At 36.0% G+C, this 6,638-nt stretch overlaps 1 long non-coding RNA gene and 1 pseudogene across 1 annotated transcript in view; both read left to right on the top strand.

Annotated features, from left to right (window-relative positions):
* Window positions 1-11: 11 nt before the first annotated feature.
* The window catches only part of LOC100932410, a 37,315-nt gene continuing 30,688 nt past the window's right edge, over window positions 12-6,638 (top strand). Inside the window, exon 1 of the long non-coding RNA XR_147278.4 lies at window positions 12-170. This is a non-coding gene — a long non-coding RNA (uncharacterized LOC100932410). The remainder of the gene's footprint in view (window positions 171-6,638) is intronic.
* LOC100932149 lies at window positions 3,356-5,561 on the top strand (annotated as a pseudogene).

Below are 6,638 nucleotides of genomic sequence, written 5' to 3'. Positions count from 1 at the left end.
GCCCTGAAGATACCGGAACAAGTGCCGGTTAAGGTTAAGGTTACGGTGCACGCGGAGACTTCCGCTTCCTTTCTCTTCTTCGCGACGCTTACTTTCTTAAAGAGCCGGTTAAAAAGAAACAGAAGAAAGCGAGAGAAGAGATTCGAGTACGAAATACTCGGTCTTTCCCAGTATGTGAATTGGTTTTGATTAACGACATATATTTGTTGTAAGGGTTTTGTTTTTTATTGTGTTTGACACACACGAGGAGACATTAGTAAGTTTATTAATTGAATTTTTTTTAGATCGTAAAGTTACATAATCACCAAGATTATGAGCTCATGGAAAGGATTAAGCAAACCTTACTAACCATTAATTAAGATATAATTTCAGAGGGAGCCACAGAGCGGGAGATAGGAATGGGGGGAGGGGGGCAGGGGGAGAAGCGTTTATTTGCACAACTACCCTAAAAATAAGGAATTATGTTTAATTTATTGCTCATTATTTACGTTGTACTAGTGAGTATATAATAAAATTAGCATCAAAAAGTAAAAATGGTGTATCTGGGAATTGTCACTGGAATATAGAAACTGAAAAATTTGTTCAAAAGGAATCGATAAAATGATGAAAGGGGTGAACTCATCATGCCAAGGGTTTTTTTCTTTTAATTTTTTTGATTCAGTTATCATAAATATTATCGCTGTGTTTTATGATAAGTGTTATCAAGAACCCCGCCCAAAGACCTAAGCTTTGTTCTCACCATTTAACAAATAATGGAGTTTGGCAGAAACTAGACATAGACCAATATTTCACACTTTATGCCAAAATGAGGTTAAATTGGGTACATGATTTAGTTGTAAAGGATGATTTCATAAGCAGATGAAGGGTACTTAAAAAATTTTACCTGCCAGATCTATAAAGGGAAGAGTTTATGGCCAGACAAAAGATAGAATCATGGAAAGTATAATAAATAATTTTGATTTAAAAAGTTATACAGAAAAAATAAAAAATAAATAAATAAAATTAAAAATAAAATAAAATAAAAAAAAAAACACATAAAAAGTTATACAGACAAACCATTGCAGCCAAAATGAAAAAGAAAGCACAAAATGGGGGGGGGGGGGGACATTTACTGCAAATTTCTCAGGAAAAGGCCTCATTTCGCTAGTACATAGGGATATGATTCAAATCTTTAAAAATAGCCATTCCCCAGTTAATAAATGGTCAAAGGGGGACAGCTGGGTGGCGCAGTGGATAGAGTACCAGCCCTGAAGTCAGGAGCATACGAATTCAAATCCAACCTCAGACACAGAACACTTCCTAGTTGTGTGACCCTGGGCAAGTCACTTAACCCCAATTGCCTCAGCAAAGAAAAATAAAAATAAAAAATAAATGGTCAAAGGACATAAACAGGCAGTTTCTAGAAGAATAAATCAAAGTTATCAATAATAACCTGAAAAAAATGCTTTAATCACTTTTGATGAGAAATATAACTTAAAACTCTAAGGTACTACTTCACACCTATCAGATTAGCTAACATGACCAAAAAATAGGACAAACGATAGAGAAGCTATAGAACAATAGGGACACTAATGCATTACTGATGGAATTGTGAATTGGCCCAACTATTCTAGAGAACAATTTGGCATAAGGAACAAAGAACTATAAAACTGTGTATACCCTTTGACCCAGAAATATCACTACTAATTCTGTATAACAAAGGAGAAATCTTCATGTAAAAAAATATTTATAACAAAAAATCGTAAATTTGAGTACCCAACTGTTGGAGAATGCTGAAGAAGTTGTGGTATGTAGTTGTGATGAAATACTTTTCTGCTATAAGAAATGATGAAGGGGGTAATTTCAGAAAATAAGAAGACTTATGTGAACTACTGAAAAGTGAAGTGAACAGAACCAGGAAATAGTTGAACACAGTTAACAGAAGTATTATTAGGATGACTAACTGTGAAAGATTTAGCTACTCTGATCAATATAATGATACAAGAAAAGGACCCATGAAAAATTTTTATCTACTTTCAGAGAGAAAACTGATGAACTCTGAGTGCAAATCAAAGTATACTTTTTTCCCACTTATTTTTCTTGCCTTTTTTTTTTTTTTTTGGCAACAATATAGAAATGAATTTGCACGATTTCATATATGTGGGTGGGGGAGCAGCTAGGAGGGAGGGAGAGAATTTGGAATATAAAATATATATATATATGTATATATTTAAAAACATGCTAATAACAAATTTAAAAAAAAAAAAAAAAAAAGATTCTCCAAGTTAGAAGGTACCTTGGATGTCATTCAGTCAGTAAATTGTTTGCCTACCATGTGCCAGACACTATGGGGATACAAATTTTTTTAAAAAGTCCTTGTATTCAAGGAGTTTACAATCTGAAAGAGGAAGACACACCAAACGAACCTGAAAATGGAAAAGGGAGCAGAAGATACAGGAGAATGGAGAAATCAGGCAGAAAACTCCCAAAGTAGTGCAGCCAAGGTGAGAAATAAGGAAATATCTGAGGTCAATTATTAAAGACAAAAAGGAAATGAGATGGAGTACCACGACAGATTTTAAGAATAGGATTATCCCAATATACCTAATTTTATCCAATGATACTTAAACAAGAAAACCTTCAATAACAATACTGTATATATTTATGGTTCAGGATCTGAATTTATACAAATCAGGTTTCAGTCTGCAAGGATCTCCCAAAATACTTTATTTCATATCACATCTTTCTAAAGTTTATTCCAGGATATCTCCAAAAGTTCAAATCTCCTTCTCTATTAATGAGGACCAAAAGGTTCTTAGCATCCATATAAATACAAATATGGTCCCTGAAAGACCTAATGAGAAAAGGACCTAACAATGATGTGTTTAGCTGCCAAAGACAGAGAGCTAAGCGATCCTTTTGAAAGATATAACTAAATCTTTGAAATGAATCAAAAAGGAAGCAATCAATCAATAAGTTATTAAGTACCTCCCAGTTTGCCAGACAATGTGCTAAGAACTGGGGATACAAAAATAAATAACGACAGTCCCTGCCCTCAAGGATTTTACCGTCTAACTGGAAACACAACATTCAAACAAATGTAGACAAACTAGTTCCATATGGGATAAAAAGAAAGTAATTAACAAAAGAGAAGTTACTGGAATTAAGTGGGGTTGAAGAAACCTTGAAGAAAATACGATTTTAGTTGGGACTTAAAAGAAGCCAAAGAATCAGTAAATGGGGAGCGGAGAAAGGACCAGATTTAATGAGGAACAATGGTCTTCGCTTTAAAAATCGGTTTACTGAATAACAAGCGAGTGTGGCTGAGCCAGGGAGAGCTAGAGATTATTGGCGTGGTGCCTGGAGGAGGAGCTTTTGTGTGCTGCTTCCGTCTTCTCCTAAACTGCTCCGAGTTGGGGATCCCCTCCAGACCTGGGGAAGTTTCGCCCCGATCCCTGCAGCGGAATCTAACGGAGGTGAGAACAAACTTCCCAAAAGCAAGTTTCCTTTTTGCAGAGAAGCCTCCTGCTAGGAACCGTGCCTTCATTCAGCCCAATCGCCCTTAAGCACCCCACGTCAGACTTGCTCATGGCTACAGAAAAGCAACCCGAGACCGAAGCCCCGAGAACACAGCAAACACCTTCATCCACCAATCAAAGCAAGCTTGCACCTCCCAATCCAAACTACACATTAAAATTTACATTAGTGGGGCATACAAAAGCTGTATCTTCGGTAAAATTTAGCCCCAATGGAGAATGGTTAGCGAGTTCTTCTGCTGATAAGCTCATTAAAATTTGGGGAGCATATGATGGAAAATGTGAGAAAACTATATCTGGGCACAAACTAGAAATCTCTGATGTTGCCTGGTCTTCAGATTCCAACCTTCTTGTGTCTGCCTCAGATGATAAAACTCTTAAAATCTGGGATGTGAGCTCGGGAAAATGTCTAAAAACCCTGAAGGGACACAGTAATTACGTCTTTTGCTGTAGCTTCAATCCCCTATCCAACCTCGTCGTTTCCGGCTCTTTTGATGAAAGCATAAGGATATGGGATGTGAAAACAGGAAAGTGCCTCAAGACTTTGCCGGCTCACTCCGACCCAGTAACAGCTGTGCATTTTAATAGTGACGGATCTTTGATTGTGTCGAGTAGTTATGATGGTCTCTGCCGAATCTGGGATACTGCGTCAGGTCAATGTTTAAAAACTCTTATTGGTGATGATAATCCTCTTGTGTCTTTTGTAAAATTCTCTCCGAATGGTAAATACATTCTTACGGCAACTCTGGATAACCTTCTTAAGCTATGGGACTACAGCAAGGGGAGGTGCCTAAAGACATACACTGGTCACAAGAATGAGAAATACTGTATTTTTGCAAACTTTTTAGTCACTGGTGGAAAATGGATTGTGTCCGGATCAGAAGATAATCTTGTTTACATTTGGAACCTTCAGACAAAAGAGATTGTGCAGAAATTACAAGGTCATACAGATGTTGTAATCTCCACAGCTTGTCACCCCACAGAAAACATAATTGCATCAGCTGCATTAGAAAATGATAAAACGATTAAACTCTGGAGGAGTGACTATTAAATCTTTTAAATATCAGATCGTATAAAGAAGTAGATCCTGTTGGGCAAAAAACTTGAATATTTGAAAATGTGGTTTCTTGGCCAAAAGGAAAATCTCTTTTATCTTTCCCATCCTGGCAAGAAATGGCAGTATCTGCTTGATTTGACAAGTAGATCTTTTTTTTTTTTTTTAAAGGAAGAAATGAAGCATTTCTTAAGGATGTTAAATATGTTACATGCAATATCTCATTTGATCCTCCCAATAGCCCTGGAAGGTGCTGTTATTATATTCACCCAACACTTGAGGAAACAAACTCAAGCAGACAAGCTAAGTGATTTGCTCAGGCTCACACAGCTAGTGTCTGAAGCAGGTTTTGAACTCGGGTCTTCCTGACTCCAGGCCCAATGCTTTATCCATTGTAATACCTGGCTGGGAGGAAAATTGGCTTATGTTATAACTAGATCTCAAAAAGCTTTTGTTCTTGCCAATCCTTCTGATGCTATCAACAGAAAGATTTCAATCTATTCTGTATATAAATTCAGTCAATAAAAACCTGAATTTAAAAATTTTTCATATTGAAAGATTTCACCATGGACTTTTCCTTAACTAAAGTTTCTGTTTCTTTTTTTAAAGAGGCCATTTACACATACAGTTCTAATTCTATAACCAAATATCAAGTTGTAACCAAATGTAAGTTTCTGGCTTTCTATCTCCAAATTTTACTGATTTTGTAATGAAATGTCTTTTTTACTTTCTATATGGTTGATTATTTCTTGTTTTATTTATAGGTATTTCATATATACACATACTACATATAAAATATATATTTAATAGATGTTGTCATGTTGCAAGTTGCCATTTTCCCCCCTCTAATCCCTAATTAATTCCTTCTGATAGTAATTTGAAAGACATTCTGATTTTTTTCAAAGAAAAAAAATCTTGGAACATTGTAAAGTTTTTCGAGGTAAACAAAATTTTGTATTATGGAATTTCACAGTATAAAACTTTTAAATTCACCTTTGTATACTTCAGTCTTGATATTTTCACTCCATGGTTTATATAGTGAATCATAAAATTTAAAACAGTAATTTTCTAAAGGTGAGATTTTGTGGTGTTTGTTTTTAAAGCTGTCTGTAATCAAACAGATATAACTGTAACAAAGAAAGTAACCTGGATTTTGGGTGTGAGGGTCATTGGGTCTGTAATGCCAAAGAAACTGAGCAAGACAAGAGATTAGAGACCAATTCAATAGTTTATTAAATGGAGAGGTATACCGGGACCAATGGATCCAGGCTTAGTCCCAGGGCTGGACAAGACTATCATCTCAAAGAGTACTGGGACAGCAAGCTTTTTTATGGGATAACAAGAACAGTGACATAATGGGGGAGGTACCTAGGTGGGGATAACCTAATGGTGGGGGAGGCCCCTAGGATGACACAATGGAGGGAGGTCACTGATATTCTAATGACATCTAAAATGGATAAATCTTTATCTGTCAAACATTAAAAAGGTATGTATATAACATAAAGATATAAAACCTTCATCTCATCAACCATTTAAGAGAGAATGATTATATCCTGGGGTTTTGGGGCAGAGCAACTGAGGTAGGCTTTTATCTCATCCAACATTAAGAGGGAAAGGTTATAACCTGAGGCAGAATACCTAAATAGGACAATTGGAGAAACTGGGTCACAACATTAAAAGGGAACTTTGGCACAATAGGTCAATCTGTCATAAACTGTGTTAGGATCAATGTTATGTGACTGGAAACCCTCAACTGCAGATCCCAAAGTGGTAATCTTACATTTCTTTCTCTCCTTGGATTCTTTCTTGGAAATGTTAAACCTCTGTCCACAGGAAAGTCCATTTACCTCTCTTTTGTTTTAAACAGTTACCTTGTATTTATTATAAATAGTATTAAAAGCTTATAAATACAGTTGGGAGAAAGCAAGCCAGGCTGACTTACTGACCCTAAAAGAGAGGTAAATATCAATCTAACACAAAGGTGTTTTTGTTAGGACCCCTGTCCCTGGCTAGGGCCTCAGAGTTAACAAAAGGATAAAGAGAGTTGCAGATCTTTTGATATTATTTTA

This window comes from Sarcophilus harrisii, chromosome 2 (genome assembly GCF_902635505.1).
Source record: "Sarcophilus harrisii chromosome 2, mSarHar1.11, whole genome shotgun sequence".
In the NCBI taxonomy this organism is placed as follows: domain Eukaryota; kingdom Metazoa; phylum Chordata; class Mammalia; order Dasyuromorphia; family Dasyuridae; genus Sarcophilus; species Sarcophilus harrisii.
Note: the sequence above shows the minus strand (reverse complement) of the source record. Positions and strands in the feature narration are given on the sequence as shown.